Here is a 17,461-nt window from a genome sequence, read left to right as displayed (position 1 = left end):
TGGTATATAGATCATTGGTGTGTATGGGTCCTATAGTTCCCTGCAACCCTTCTCACTCATGGTTTTGTTTCAAATCCAACTTAATTCACTTATTTTATCTCTTTTTACTGTACTTTATCCTATTTTTTCATTCCAAATGGGTGGGTTATTGAGTGTTTTGTAAGTCAACTAACTCTTGTGATATTATTATTAAGTTAAAAGATGTAATTATTAAGTTTAATAGGTTACAATGCCCTTTAAAGGCGAATTTGCCCCCTGCTGGTCAAGGTGAGTATTACATTACGTTTCCAAATTACATTTTATTCATGCATTTCATTTGTTTTTAAAGGGTTATTATTACCCTTAGCTTTTAGTGACATGCAGAGTAAAGTTTGCCCCCTGCTGGTCAATGATTGTATTGTAATAAATTACCCAATTACATTTTATTAATGAATTTCATTTGTTTTTAAAGGGTTATTATTACACTTAGCTTTTAGTGACCTGCAGAGTGAAGTTTGCCCCCTGCTGGTCAATGATTGTATTGCAATAAATTACACAATTATATTTTATTAATGCATTTCATTTGTTTTTAAAGGGTTATTATTACCCTTAGCTTTTAGTGACATGCAGAGTAAAGTTTGCCCCCTGCTGGTCAATGATTGTATTGCAATAAATTACCCAATTACATTTTATTAATGCATTTCATTTGTTTTTAAAGGGTTATTATTACCCTTAGCTTTTAGTGACCTGCAGAGTAAAGTTTGCCCCCTGCTGGTCAATGATTGTATTGCAATAAATTACCCAATTACATTTTATTAATGCATTTAATTTGTTTTTAAAGGGTTATTATTACACTTAGCTTTTAGTGACCTGCAGAGTAAGGTTTGCCCCCTGCTGGTCAATGATTGTATTGCAATAAATTACACAATTACATTTTATTCATGTATTTAATTTATTTTTAGAGTTATATAATTACACTTAACTTTTAGTGACTAACAGGGTGGATTTCGCCCCCTGTTGGTCAAGGTGTGTATTACAATAAATTACATAATTACATTTTGTTCATGTATTTAATTTATTTTTAGAGTTATATTGGTGCACTTAGCTTTTAGTGACTCACAGGGTGAATTTTGCCCCCTGTTGGTCAAGGATTGTATTACAATAAATTACACAATTACATTTTATTCATGTATTTAATTTATTTTTAGAGTTATATAGTTACCCTTAACTTTTAGTGACTAACCGGGTGAATTTTGCCCCCTGCTGGTCGAGGTATGTATTGCAGTATTTTTTGTTTTCCTTTTTTCTGGTTAAGGCATGTATTGCCTTAGATTTTAAAACTAGGGTTAGGTTAAAGGGTTAGGGTTAGATTTTAAACTATACTAACTTTACGGTTAGGGTTAGAAGCTAGGGTTAGGGTTAGGTTTAAAATTAACTAATTTTAGGGTTAGGATTAGGGTTAGGGTTAGGTTTAAAATCCACTAATTTTAGGGTTAGGATTAGGGTTAGGGTTAGGTTTAAAATCCACTAATTTTAGGGTTAGGATTAGGGTTAGGGTTAGGTTTTACATTCCACTAACCTTAGGGTTAGGATTAGGTTTTCAGATCCACTAACTTTACGGTTAGGGCTAAGCTAAGGGTTAGGGTTAGGATTTAGAATCCACTAACCTTAGGTTTAGTGCAGATATAAAGGTAAGGTTATAATAAAATTAAACTGTCCCTGGATTAGCTAAGAAAGCATAAGGTAGACAGTGAGAGAGGGAGAGGGAGGGAGAGAGAGAGAGTGAGAGAGAGAGAAAAAAAGGAGAGAGAGATGTTAGGAGGCGGAGGAAGTAGGACTAGAGTGTGGCCTCCGACAGGATTCTGAACACTCCCCTACCCGACAGGGCTGGACGTCCCACCTCCCCCATTCCTTCACTCTCATGAAGGAAGAGAGGAGAGATGGTTTAAAAAATATGTATATTTTTTATTTTTTATATTTTTTAGTCATATATTTCTGCAAGCAAGAATTGGTGAGGGTAGTGATTCATGATATAACCGAGAGCTGGTGGGTTCGAGGCTCGGGCTAGGGTTAGGTATTTGTGTTATCTCGATGACACTCCCTGCTTCGTCCGACGACTGGGCAGTTAAGGAGAGCCAAAGGCAGTGCACTGGCCGTCTCAATTGGATCCACAGTCTGGTCACTTCCTACCCCCTTTAAACTAGAATTAGGATTAGTCTATTTTTCTCTAGTTGTCATTCTGCTTGCCGATGTCTGAGAGAGATAGAGTAAGGAGGATGAGAGAGGTAGAGTAAGGAGGATGAGAGAGGTAGAGTAAGGAGAGGCCGCCCGTCAGGACTGAGAACTCTCCCCCGCCCGACAGGGCTTGTGACTCTACCTCCCCCCACTCCCTCATATACATGGATATACATGAGGGAAGGAAGGGAGAAGAGAGATAGATAGAATATATACTGTGTCTAGTTATCATTATGTTTGCTAATGTCTGTTTTCCATAACTTACCCTATATTGGATGTTATTTCCTTGTATTCTTCTTGGATTGTAGTATCAGTGTTTTAGCATTTCCCTTGTTTATGGGATATTTTGGTTGATTTCTTCTTTTGCTTCTTTTCTGTTTTTCATGTTTTTCTTATATTGGATGTCATTCCCTTGTATACATCCTGGATTGCAGTAACATTGTTTTATTATTTCCCCTGTTTCTGGGATATTTTGGTTGGTTTCTTCTTTGTTTTTCATGTTTTTCTTATGTTGGATGTCATTCCCTTGTATACATCTTGGATTGTAGTAACATTGTTTTATTATTTCCCTTGTTTCTGGGATATTCTGGTTGGTTTCTTCTTCTGTTTTTCATGTTTTTCTTATATTGGATGTCATTCCCTTGTTTACATCTTGGATTGCAGTAACATTGTTTTATTATTTCCCCTGTTTCTGGGATATTTTGGTTAGTTTCTCCTTTTGTTTTTCATGTTTTCCTTATATTAGATGTCATTCCCTTGTATACTTCTTGGATTGCAGTAACATTGTTTTATATTTCCCCTGTTTATGGGGTATCTGTTTTGTTTTTTCTTTATTTTTCCTGTATTGGGATGAGATCTCATCTGGTTTCCCATAAGGTTCTATGTGGACTAAGTCCAAATTGTAAGACACATCCTCAGTAGTGGACCCCAGGATCACAGGGTGTTTCGGCCATTTCTCACTAGACACCCTCACCTGAGGAGAGGCCCAGCCAAGGTTGATCAAACCTTGGTGTGTGTCCCAAGCCAATTAGGTGATTTTGTTGTATTATATTTATTTATTTATTTTTCTTCATTTTATAATTCATTATATTTTATCTATTTAACATTTGTATTTTCATAGTATTCGATTTTGTATTTCATTTATATTATTTTTGTTTTTTATTTCAGTATTATTGTATTTTTATTATTATTTTTTCATTTTATTACTTCATTTTTATTCTATTATTTATTTAATTTTTATTTAATATTATTATATTTTTATTTTATTATATTATTATTTTATGCTATTTTTATTTTATTAATTTATTATTTTATTTTTTATTTTATTAAGCACCTATTTTATTATTGTATTATTATTGAGTTAAGAGACTGTATACCTTAAGTAATGATGTTTCCTATAGGCGAGGTTTGCCCTCTGCTGGTCGAGGTATGTATTGCACCCCCAAAAAATTGTAATTTTATTGATGAATTGACATTGTTTTTTGAGTTATATTATTAGACTTACCTTTTAGAAGAATTGCTGGGTGAATTCTGCCCTCTGCTGGTCAAGTTTTATATTGCATTATGTCTTTAATAATGTACTTTTTATGGATTTAATTGATTTTCAGAGTTATAATTTATTTTAAGATTAATAATAAAATACTTATCTCTTATATATATGCTTTTTAATTTGTATTGTAAATTTAATCCATGTTAATTCTTCAATATTATGTAGTATTTTGTTTTTTAAAAAGTATAAGAATTATATTTAAAATTATATTATTGAATAAAGTTTGTACTCACTTAATTGAGCCTGAAGGAAGTCCCTCTCTGTCTCTCTGTAGGCCAGTCCATGCTTCATACACCGCACAGCTATAGATCTGGTATATAGATCATTGGTGTGTATGGGTCCTATAGTTCCCTGCAACCCTTCTCACTCATGGTTTTGTTTCAAATCCAACTTAATTCACTTATTTTATCTCTTTTTACTGTACTTTATCCTATTTTTTCATTCCAAATGGGTGGGTTATTGAGTGTTTTGTAAGTCAACTAACTCTTGTGATATTATTATTAAGTTAAAAGATGTAATTATTAAGTTTAATAGGTTACAATGCCCTTTAAAGGCGAATTTGCCCCCTGCTGGTCAAGGTGAGTATTACATTACGTTTCCAAATTACATTTTATTCATGCATTTCATTTGTTTTTAAAGGGTTATTATTACCCTTAGCTTTTAGTGACATGCAGAGTAAAGTTTGCCCCCTGCTGGTCAATGATTGTATTGTAATAAATTACCCAATTACATTTTATTAATGAATTTCATTTGTTTTTAAAGGGTTATTATTACACTTAGCTTTTAGTGACCTGCAGAGTGAAGTTTGCCCCCTGCTGGTCAATGATTGTATTGCAATAAATTACACAATTATATTTTATTAATGCATTTCATTTGTTTTTAAAGGGTTATTATTACCCTTAGCTTTTAGTGACATGCAGAGTAAAGTTTGCCCCCTGCTGGTCAATGATTGTATTGCAATAAATTACCCAATTACATTTTATTAATGCATTTCATTTGTTTTTAAAGGGTTATTATTACCCTTAGCTTTTAGTGACCTGCAGAGTAAAGTTTGCCCCCTGCTGGTCAATGATTGTATTGCAATAAATTACCCAATTACATTTTATTAATGCATTTAATTTGTTTTTAAAGGGTTATTATTACACTTAGCTTTTAGTGACCTGCAGAGTAAGGTTTGCCCCCTGCTGGTCAATGATTGTATTGCAATAAATTACACAATTACATTTTATTCATGTATTTAATTTATTTTTAGAGTTATATAATTACACTTAACTTTTAGTGACTAACAGGGTGGATTTCGCCCCCTGTTGGTCAAGGTGTGTATTACAATAAATTACATAATTACATTTTGTTCATGTATTTAATTTATTTTTAGAGTTATATTGGTGCACTTAGCTTTTAGTGACTCACAGGGTGAATTTTGCCCCCTGTTGGTCAAGGATTGTATTACAATAAATTACACAATTACATTTTATTCATGTATTTAATTTATTTTTAGAGTTATATAGTTACCCTTAACTTTTAGTGACTAACCGGGTGAATTTTGCCCCCTGCTGGTCGAGGTATGTATTGCAGTATTTTTTGTTTTCCTTTTTTCTGGTTAAGGCATGTATTGCCTTAGATTTTAAAACTAGGGTTAGGTTAAAGGGTTAGGGTTAGATTTTAAACTATACTAACTTTACGGTTAGGGTTAGAAGCTAGGGTTAGGGTTAGGTTTAAAATTAACTAATTTTAGGGTTAGGATTAGGGTTAGGGTTAGGTTTAAAATCCACTAATTTTAGGGTTAGGATTAGGGTTAGGGTTAGGTTTAAAATCCACTAATTTTAGGGTTAGGATTAGGGTTAGGGTTAGGTTTTACATTCCACTAACCTTAGGGTTAGGATTAGGTTTTCAGATCCACTAACTTTACGGTTAGGGCTAAGCTAAGGGTTAGGGTTAGGATTTAGAATCCACTAACCTTAGGTTTAGTGCAGATATAAAGGTAAGGTTATAATAAAATTAAACTGTCCCTGGATTAGCTAAGAAAGCATAAGGTAGACAGTGAGAGAGGGAGAGGGAGGGAGAGAGAGAGAGTGAGAGAGAGAGAAAAAAAGGAGAGAGAGATGTTAGGAGGCGGAGGAAGTAGGACTAGAGTGTGGCCTCCGACAGGATTCTGAACACTCCCCTACCCGACAGGGCTGGACGTCCCACCTCCCCCATTCCTTCACTCTCATGAAGGAAGAGAGGAGAGATGGTTTAAAAAATATGTATATTTTTTATTTTTTATATTTTTTAGTCATATATTTCTGCAAGCAAGAATTGGTGAGGGTAGTGATTCATGATATAACCGAGAGCTGGTGGGTTCGAGGCTCGGGCTAGGGTTAGGTATTTGTGTTATCTCGATGACACTCCCTGCTTCGTCCGACGACTGGGCAGTTAAGGAGAGCCAAAGGCAGTGCACTGGCCGTCTCAATTGGATCCACAGTCTGGTCACTTCCTACCCCCTTTAAACTAGAATTAGGATTAGTCTATTTTTCTCTAGTTGTCATTCTGCTTGCCGATGTCTGAGAGAGATAGAGTAAGGAGGATGAGAGAGGTAGAGTAAGGAGGATGAGAGAGGTAGAGTAAGGAGAGGCCGCCCGTCAGGACTGAGAACTCTCCCCCGCCCGACAGGGCTTGTGACTCTACCTCCCCCCACTCCCTCATATACATGGATATACATGAGGGAAGGAAGGGAGAAGAGAGATAGATAGAATATATACTGTGTCTAGTTATCATTATGTTTGCTAATGTCTGTTTTCCATAACTTACCCTATATTGGATGTTATTTCCTTGTATTCTTCTTGGATTGTAGTATCAGTGTTTTAGCATTTCCCTTGTTTATGGGATATTTTGGTTGATTTCTTCTTTTGCTTCTTTTCTGTTTTTCATGTTTTTCTTATATTGGATGTCATTCCCTTGTATACATCCTGGATTGCAGTAACATTGTTTTATTATTTCCCCTGTTTCTGGGATATTTTGGTTGGTTTCTTCTTTGTTTTTCATGTTTTTCTTATGTTGGATGTCATTCCCTTGTATACATCTTGGATTGTAGTAACATTGTTTTATTATTTCCCTTGTTTCTGGGATATTCTGGTTGGTTTCTTCTTCTGTTTTTCATGTTTTTCTTATATTGGATGTCATTCCCTTGTTTACATCTTGGATTGCAGTAACATTGTTTTATTATTTCCCCTGTTTCTGGGATATTTTGGTTAGTTTCTCCTTTTGTTTTTCATGTTTTCCTTATATTAGATGTCATTCCCTTGTATACTTCTTGGATTGCAGTAACATTGTTTTATATTTCCCCTGTTTATGGGGTATCTGTTTTGTTTTTTCTTTATTTTTCCTGTATTGGGATGAGATCTCATCTGGTTTCCCATAAGGTTCTATGTGGACTAAGTCCAAATTGTAAGACACATCCTCAGTAGTGGACCCCAGGATCACAGGGTGTTTCGGCCATTTCTCACTAGACACCCTCACCTGAGGAGAGGCCCAGCCAAGGTTGATCAAACCTTGGTGTGTGTCCCAAGCCAATTAGGTGATTTTGTTGTATTATATTTATTTATTTATTTTTCTTCATTTTATAATTCATTATATTTTATCTATTTAACATTTGTATTTTCATAGTATTCGATTTTGTATTTCATTTATATTATTTTTGTTTTTTATTTCAGTATTATTGTATTTTTATTATTATTTTTTCATTTTATTACTTCATTTTTATTCTATTATTTATTTAATTTTTATTTAATATTATTATATTTTTATTTTATTATATTATTATTTTATGCTATTTTTATTTTATTAATTTATTATTTTATTTTTTATTTTATTAAGCACCTATTTTATTATTGTATTATTATTGAGTTAAGAGACTGTATACCTTAAGTAATGATGTTTCCTATAGGCGAGGTTTGCCCTCTGCTGGTCGAGGTATGTATTGCACCCCCAAAAAATTGTAATTTTATTGATGAATTGACATTGTTTTTTGAGTTATATTATTAGACTTACCTTTTAGAAGAATTGCTGGGTGAATTCTGCCCTCTGCTGGTCAAGTTTTATATTGCATTATGTCTTTAATAATGTACTTTTTATGGATTTAATTGATTTTCAGAGTTATAATTTATTTTAAGATTAATAATAAAATACTTATCTCTTATATATATGCTTTTTAATTTGTATTGTAAATTTAATCCATGTTAATTCTTCAATATTATGTAGTATTTTGTTTTTTAAAAAGTATAAGAATTATATTTAAAATTATATTATTGAATAAAGTTTGTACTCACTTAATTGAGCCTGAAGGAAGTCCCTCTCTGTCTCTCTGTAGGCCAGTCCATGCTTCATACACCGCACAGCTATAGATCTGGTATATAGATCATTGGTGTGTATGGGTCCTATAGTTCCCTGCAACCCTTCTCACTCATGGTTTTGTTTCAAATCCAACTTAATTCACTTATTTTATCTCTTTTTACTGTACTTTATCCTATTTTTTCATTCCAAATGGGTGGGTTATTGAGTGTTTTGTAAGTCAACTAACTCTTGTGATATTATTATTAAGTTAAAAGATGTAATTATTAAGTTTAATAGGTTACAATGCCCTTTAAAGGCGAATTTGCCCCCTGCTGGTCAAGGTGAGTATTACATTACGTTTCCAAATTACATTTTATTCATGCATTTCATTTGTTTTTAAAGGGTTATTATTACCCTTAGCTTTTAGTGACATGCAGAGTAAAGTTTGCCCCCTGCTGGTCAATGATTGTATTGCAATAAATTACCCAATTACATTTTATTAATGAATTTCATTTGTTTTTAAAGGGTTATTATTACACTTAGCTTTTAGTGACCTGCAGAGTGAAGTTTGCCCCCTGCTGGTCAATGATTGTATTGCAATAAATTACACAATTACATTTTATTAATGCATTTCATTTGTTTTTTAAAGGGTTATTATTACACTTAGCTTTTAGTGACCTGCAGAGTAAAGTTTGCCCCCTGCTGGTCAATGATTGTATTGCAATAAATTACACAATTACATTTTATTCATGTATTTAATTTATTTTTAGAGTTATATAATTACACTTAACTTTTAGTGACTAACAGGGTGGATTTTGCCCCCTGTTGGTCAAGGTGTGTATTACAATAAATTACATAATTACATTTTGTTCATGTATTTAATTTATTTTTAGAGTTATATTAGTGCACTTAGCTTTTAGTGACTCACAGGGTGAATTTTGCCCCCTGTTGGTCAAGGATTGTATTACAATAAATTACACAATTACATTTTATTCATGTATTTAATTTATTTTTAGAGTTATATAGTTACCCTTAACTTTTAGTGACTAACTGGGTGAATTTTGCCCCCTGCTGGTCGAGGTATGTATTGCAATATTTTTTGTTTTCCTTTTTTCTGGTTAAGGCATGTATTGCCTTAGATTTTAAAACTAGGGTTAGGTTAAAGGGTTAGGGTTAGATTTTAAACTATACTAACTTTACGGTTAGGGTTAGAAGCTAGGGTTAGGGTTAGGTTTAAAATTCACTAATTTTAGGGTTAGGATTAGGGTTAGGGTTAGGTTTAAAATCCACTAATTTTAGGGTTAGGATTAGGGTTAGGGTTAGGTTTAAAATCCACTAATTTTAGGGTTAGGATTAGGGTTAGGGTTAGGTTTTACATTCCACTAACTTTAGGGTTAGGATTAGGTTTTCAGATCCACTAACTTTACGGTTAGGGCTAAGCTAAGGGCTAGGGTTAGGATTTAGAATCCACTAACCTTAGGTTTAGGGCAGATATAAAGGTAAGGTTATCATAAAATTAAACTGTCCCTGGATTAGCTAAGAAAGCACAAGGTAGACAGTGAGAGAGGGAGAGGGAGGGAGAGAGAGAGAGTGAGAGAGAGAGAAAAAAAGGAGAGAGAGATGTTAGGAGGCGGAGGAAGTAGGACTAGAGTGTGGCCTCCGACAGGATTCTGAACACTCCCCTACCCGACAGGGCTGGACGTCCCACCTCCCCCATTCCTTCACTCTCATGAAGGAAGAGAGGAGAGATGGTTTAAAAAATATGTATATTTTTTATTTATTTTTTTATTTTTTAGTCATATATTTCTGCAAGCAAGAATTGGTGAGGGTAGTGATTCATGATATAACCGAGAGCTGGTGGGTTCGAGGCTCGGGCTAGGGTTAGGTATTTGTGTTATCTCGATGACACTCCCTGCTTCGTCCGACGACTGGGCAGTTAAGGAGAGCCAAAGGCAGTGCACTGGCCGTCTCAATTGGATCCACAGTCTGGTCACTTCCTACCCCCTTTAAACTAGAATTAGGATTAGTCTATTTTTCTCTAGTTATCATTCTGCTTGCCGATGTCTGAGAGAGATAGAGTAAGGAGGATGAGAGAGGTAGAGTAAGGAGGATGAGAGAGGTAGAGTAAGGAGAGGCCGCCCGTCAGGACTGAGAACTCTCCCCCGCCCGACAGGGCTTGTGACTCTACCTCCCCCCACTCCCTCATATACATGGATATACATGAGGGAAGGAAGGGAGAAGAGAGATAGATAGAATATATATTGTGTCTAGTTATCATTATGTTTGCTAATGTCTGTTTTCCATAACTTACCCTATATTGGATGTTATTTCCTTGTATTCTTCTTGGATTGTAGTATCAGTGTTTCAGCATTTCCCTTGTTTATGGGATATTTTGGTTGATTTCTTCTTTTGCTTTTTTTTCTGTTTTTCATGTTTTTCTTATATTGGATGTCATTCCCTTGTATACATCCTGGATTGCAGTAACATTGTTTTATTATTTCCCCTGTTTCTGGGATATTTCGGTTGGTTTCTTCTTTTGTTTTTCATGTTTTTCTTATGTTGGATGTCATTCCCTTGTATACATCTTGGATTGTAGTAACATTGTTTTATTCTTTCCCCTGTTTCTGGGATATTCCGGTTGGTTTCTTCTTCTGTTTTTCATGTTTTTCTTATATTGGATGTCATTCCCTTGTTTACATCTTGGATTGCAGTAACATTGTTTTATTATTTCCCCTGTTTGTGGGATATTTTGGTTAGTTTCTCCTTTTGTTTTTCATGTTTTCCTTATATTAGATGTCATTCCCTTGTATACTTCTTGGATTGCAGTAACATTGTTTTATATTTCCCCTGTTTATGGGGTATCTGTTTTGTTTTTTCTTTATTTTTCCTGTATTGGGATGAGATCTCATCTGGTTTCCCATAAGGTTCTATGTGGACTAAGTCCAAATTGTAAGACACATCCTCAGTAGTGGACCCCAGGATCACAGGGTGTTTCGGCCATTTCTCACTAGACACCCTCACCTGAGGAGAGGCCCAGCCAAGGTTGATCAAACCTTGGTGTGTGTCCCAAGCCAATTAGGTGATTTTGTTGTATTATATTTATTTATTTATTTTTCTTCATTTTATAATTCATTATATTTTATCTATTTAACATTTGTATTTTCATAGTATTCGATTTTGTATTTCATTTATATTATTTTTGTTTTTTATTTCAGTATTATTGTATTTTTATTATTATTTTTTCATTTTATTACTTCATTTTTATTTTATTATTTATTTAATTTTTATTTAATATTATTATATTTTTATTTTATTATATTATTATTTTATACTATTTTTATTTTATTATATTATTATTTTATTTTTTATTTTATTAAGCATCTATTTTATTATTGTATTATTATTGAGTTAAGAGACTGTATACCTTAAGTAATGATGTTTCCTACAGGCGAGGTATTTGTGTTATCTCGATGACACTCCCCGCTTCGTCCGACGACTGGGCAGTTAAGGAGAGCCAAAGGCAGTGCACTGGCCGTCTCAATTGGATCCACAGTCTGGTCACTTACTACCCCCTTTAAACTAGAATTAGGATTAGTCTATTTTTCTCTAGTTATCATTCTGCTTGCCGATGTCTGAGAGAGATAGAGTAAGGAGGATGAGAGAGGTAGAGTAAGGAGGATGAGAGAGGTAGAGTAAGGAGAGGCCGCCCGTCAGGACTGAGAACTCTCCCCCGCCCGACAGGGCTTGTGACTCTACCTCCCCCCACTCCCTCATATACATGGATATACATGAGGGAAGGAAGGGAGAAGAGAGATAGATAGAATATATATTGTGTCTAGTTATCATTATGTTTGCTAATGTCTGTTTTCCATAACTTACCCTATATTGGATGTTATTTCCTTGTATTCTTCTTGGATTGTAGTATCAGTGTTTTAGCATTTCCCTTGTTTATGGGATATTTTGGTTGATTTCTTCTTTTGCTTTTTTCCGTTTTTCATGTTTTTCTTATATTGGATGTCATTCCCTTGTATACATCCTGGATTGCAGTAACATTGTTTTATTATTTCCCCTGTTTCTGGGATATTTCGGTTGGTTTCTTCTTTTGTTTTTCATGTTTTTCTTATGTTGGATGTCATTCCCTTGTATACATCTTGGATTGTAGTAACATTGTTTTATTCTTTCCCCTGTTTCTGGGATATTCCGGTTGGTTTCTTCTTCTGTTTTTCATGTTTTTCTTATATTGGATGTCATTCCCTTGTTTACATCTTGGATTGCAGTAACATTGTTTTATTATTTCCCCTGTTTGTGGGATATTTTGGTTAGTTTCTCCTTTTGTTTTTCATGTTTTCCTTATATTAGATGTCATTCCCTTGTATACTTCTTGGATTGCAGTAACATTGTTTTATATTTCCCCTGTTTATGGGGTATCTGTTTTGTTTTTTCTTTATTTTTCCTGTATTGGGATGAGATCTCATCTGGTTTCCCATAAGGTTCGGTATTTGTGTTATCTCGATGACACTCCCTGCTTCGTCCGACGACTGGGCAGTTAAGGAGAGCCAAAGGCAGTGCACTGGCCGTCTCAATTGGATCCACAGTCTGGTCACTTCCTACCCCCTTTAAACTAGAATTAGGATTAGTCTATTTTTCTCTAGTTATCATTCTGCTTGCCGATGTCTGAGAGAGATAGAGTAAGGAGGATGAGAGAGGTAGAGTAAGGAGGATGAGAGAGGTAGAGTAAGGAGAGGCCGCCCGTCAGGACTGAGAACTCTCCCCCGCCCGACAGGGCTTGTGACTCTACCTCCCCCCACTCCCTCATATACATGGATATACATGAGGGAAGGAAGGGAGAAGAGAGATAGATAGAATATATATTGTGTCTAGTTATCATTATGTTTGCTAATGTCTGTTTTCCATAACTTACCCTATATTGGATGTTATTTCCTTGTATTCTTCTTGGATTGTAGTATCAGTGTTTCAGCATTTCCCTTGTTTATGGGATATTTTGGTTGATTTCTTCTTTTGCTTTTTTTTCTGTTTTTCATGTTTTTCTTATATTGGATGTCATTCCCTTGTATACATCCTGGATTGCAGTAACATTGTTTTATTATTTCCCCTGTTTCTGGGATATTTCGGTTGGTTTCTTCTTTTGTTTTTCATGTTTTTCTTATGTTGGATGTCATTCCCTTGTATACATCTTGGATTGTAGTAACATTGTTTTATTCTTTCCCCTGTTTCTGGGATATTCCGGTTGGTTTCTTCTTCTGTTTTTCATGTTTTTCTTATATTGGATGTCATTCCCTTGTTTACATCTTGGATTGCAGTAACATTGTTTTATTATTTCCCCTGTTTGTGGGATATTTTGGTTAGTTTCTCCTTTTGTTTTTCATGTTTTCCTTATATTAGATGTCATTCCCTTGTATACTTCTTGGATTGCAGTAACATTGTTTTATATTTCCCCTGTTTATGGGGTATCTGTTTTGTTTTTTCTTTATTTTTCCTGTATTGGGATGAGATCTCATCTGGTTTCCCATAAGGTTCTATGTGGACTAAGTCCAAATTGTAAGACACATCCTCAGTAGTGGACCCCAGGATCACAGGGTGTTTCGGCCATTTCTCACTAGACACCCTCACCTGAGGAGAGGCCCAGCCAAGGTTGATCAAACCTTGGTGTGTGTCCCAAGCCAATTAGGTGATTTTGTTGTATTATATTTATTTATTTATTTTTCTTCATTTTATAATTCATTATATTTTATCTATTTAACATTTGTATTTTCATAGTATTCGATTTTGTATTTCATTTATATTATTTTTGTTTTTTATTTCAGTATTATTGTATTTTTATTATTATTTTTTCATTTTATTACTTCATTTTTATTTTATTATTTATTTAATTTTTATTTAATATTATTATATTTTTATTTTATTATATTATTATTTTATACTATTTTTATTTTATTATATTATTATTTTATTTTTTATTTTATTAAGCATCTATTTTATTATTGTATTATTATTGAGTTAAGAGACTGTATACCTTAAGTAATGATGTTTCCTACAGGCGAGGTATTTGTGTTATCTCGATGACACTCCCCGCTTCGTCCGACGACTGGGCAGTTAAGGAGAGCCAAAGGCAGTGCACTGGCCGTCTCAATTGGATCCACAGTCTGGTCACTTACTACCCCCTTTAAACTAGAATTAGGATTAGTCTATTTTTCTCTAGTTATCATTCTGCTTGCCGATGTCTGAGAGAGATAGAGTAAGGAGGATGAGAGAGGTAGAGTAAGGAGGATGAGAGAGGTAGAGTAAGGAGAGGCCGCCCGTCAGGACTGAGAACTCTCCCCCGCCCGACAGGGCTTGTGACTCTACCTCCCCCCACTCCCTCATATACATGGATATACATGAGGGAAGGAAGGGAGAAGAGAGATAGATAGAATATATATTGTGTCTAGTTATCATTATGTTTGCTAATGTCTGTTTTCCATAACTTACCCTATATTGGATGTTATTTCCTTGTATTCTTCTTGGATTGTAGTATCAGTGTTTCAGCATTTCCCTTGTTTATGGGATATTTTGGTTGATTTCTTCTTTTGCTTTTTTTTCTGTTTTTCATGTTTTTCTTATATTGGATGTCATTCCCTTGTATACATCCTGGATTGCAGTAACATTGTTTTATTATTTCCCCTGTTTCTGGGATATTTCGGTTGGTTTCTTCTTTTGTTTTTCATGTTTTTCTTATGTTGGATGTCATTCCCTTGTATACATCTTGGATTGTAGTAACATTGTTTTATTCTTTCCCCTGTTTCTGGGATATTCCGGTTGGTTTCTTCTTCTGTTTTTCATGTTTTTCTTATATTGGATGTCATTCCCTTGTTTACATCTTGGATTGCAGTAACATTGTTTTATTATTTCCCCTGTTTCTGGGATATTTTGGTTAGTTTCTCCTTTTGTTTTTCATGTTTTCCTTATATTAGATGTCATTCCCTTGTATACTTCTTGGATTGCAGTAACATTGTTTTATATTTCCCCTGTTTATGGGGTATCTGTTTTGTTTTTTCTTTATTTTTCCTGTATTGGGATGAGATCTCATCTGGTTTCCCATAAGGTTCTATGTGGACTAAGTCCAAATTGTAAGACACATCCTCAGTAGTGGACCCCAGGATCACAGGGTGTTTCGGCCATTTCTCACTAGACACCCTCACCTGAGGAGAGGCCCAGCCAAGGTTGATCAAACCTTGGTGTGTGTCCCAAGCCAATTAGGTGATTTTGTTGTATTATATTTATTTATTTATTTTTCTTCATTTTATAATTCATTATATTTTATCTATTTAACATTTGTATTTTCATAGTATTCGATTTTGTATTTCATTTATATTATTTTTGTTTTTTATTTCAGTATTATTGTATTTTTATTATTATTTTTTCATTTTATTACTTCATTTTTATTTTATTATTTATTTAATTTTTATTTAATATTATTATATTTTTATTTTATTATATTATTATTTTATACTATTTTTATTTTATTATATTATTATTTTATTTTTTATTTTATTAAGCACCTATTTTATTATTGTATTATTATTGAGTTAAGAGACTGTATACCTTAAGTAATGATGTTTCCTACAGGCGAGGTTTGCCCTCTGCTGGTCGAGGTATGTATTGCACCCCCAAAAAAATTGTGATTTTATTGATGAATTGAAATTGTTTTTTGAGTTACATTATTAGACTTACCTTTTAGAAGAATTGCTGGGTGAATTCTGCCCTCTGCTGGTCAAGTTTTATATTGCATTATGTCTTTAATAATGTACTTTTTATGGATTTAATTGATTTTCAGAGTTATAATTTATTTTAAGATTAATAATAAAATACTTATCTCTTATATATATGCTTTTTAATTTGTATTGTAAATTTAATCCATGTTAATTCTTCAATATTATGTAGTATTTTGTTTTAAAAAATCTAAGAATTATATTTAAAATTATATTATTGAATAAAGTTTGTACTCACTTAATTGAGCCTGAAGGAAGTCCCTCTCTGTCTCTCTGTAGGCCAGTCCATGCTTCATACACCGCATAGCTATAGATCTGGTATATAGATCATTGGTGTGTATGGGTCCTATAGTTCCCTGCAACCCTTCTCACTCATGGTTTTGTTTCAAATCTAACTTAATTCACTTATTTTATCTCTTTTTACTGTACTTTATCCTATTTTTTCATTCCAAATGGGTGGGTTATTGAGTATTTTGTAAGTCAACTAACTCTTGGGATGTTATTATTAAGTTAAAGGATGTAATTATTGAGTTTAATAGGTTACAATGCCCTTTAAAGGCGAATTTGCCCCCTGCTGGTCAAGGTGAGTATTACATTACGTTTCCAAATTACATTTTATTCATGAATTTCATTTGTTTTTAAAGGGTTATTATTACACTTAGCTTTTAGTGACATGCAGAGTAAAGTTTGCCCCCTGCTGGTCAATGATTGTATTGCAATAAATTACCCAATTACATTTTATTAATGAATTTCATTTGTTTTTAAAGGGTTATTATTACACTTAGCTTTTAGTGACCTGCAGAGTGAAGTTTGCCCCCTGCTGGTCAATGATTGTATTGCAATAAATTACACAATTACATTTTATTAATGCATTTCATTTGTTTTTAAAGGGTTATTATTACACTTAGCTTTTAGTGACCTGCAGAGTAAAGTTTGCCCCCTGCTGGTCAATGATTGTATTGCAATAAATTACACAATTACATTTTATTCATGTATTTAATTTATTTTTAGAGTTATATAATTACACTTAACTTTTAGTGACTAACAGGGTGGATTTTGCCCCCTGTTGGTCAAGGTGTGTATTACAATAAATTACATAATTACATTTTGTTCATGTATTTAATTTATTTTTAGAGTTATATTAGTGCACTTAGCTTTTAGTGACTCACAGGGTGAATTTTGCCCCCTGTTGGTCAAGGATTGTATTACAATAAATTACACAATTACATTTTATTCATGTATTTAATTTATTTTTAGAGTTATATAGTTACCCTTAACTTTTAGTGACTAACTGGGTGAATTTTGCCCCCTGCTGGTCGAGGTATGTATTGCAATATTTTTTGTTTTCCTTTTTTCTGGTTAAGGCATGTATTGCCTTAGATTTTAAAACTAGGGTTAGGTTAAAGGGTTAGGGTTAGATTTTAAACTATACTAACTTTACGGTTAGGGTTAGAAGCTAGGGTTAGGGTTAGGTTTAAAATTCACTAATTTTAGGGTTAGGATTAGGGTTAGGGTTAGGTTTAAAATCCACTAATTTTAGGGTTAGGATTAGGGTTAGGGTTAGGTTTAAAATCCACTAATTTTAGGGTTAGGATTAGGGTTAGGGTTAGGTTTAAAA

At 33.6% G+C, this 17,461-nt stretch overlaps 1 long non-coding RNA gene across 1 annotated transcript; it reads right to left on the bottom strand.

Moving 5' to 3' along the window:
* Positions 1–1,784: 1,784 nt before the first annotated feature.
* Positions 1,785–11,520, bottom strand: LOC131990641 (uncharacterized). The gene is made up of 2 exons (XR_009396072.1): positions 4,678–11,520; positions 1,785–4,554 (listed from the first exon to the last, which is right to left on the bottom strand). It is a non-coding gene; the product is annotated as an uncharacterized LOC131990641 (long non-coding RNA).
* Positions 11,521–17,461: the final 5,941 nt, after the last annotated feature.

The sequence above is a fragment of the Centropristis striata genome, chromosome 18, assembly GCF_030273125.1.
Source record: "Centropristis striata isolate RG_2023a ecotype Rhode Island chromosome 18, C.striata_1.0, whole genome shotgun sequence".
Classification (NCBI taxonomy): domain Eukaryota; kingdom Metazoa; phylum Chordata; class Actinopteri; order Perciformes; family Serranidae; genus Centropristis; species Centropristis striata.
Note: the sequence above shows the minus strand (reverse complement) of the source record. Positions and strands in the feature narration are given on the sequence as shown.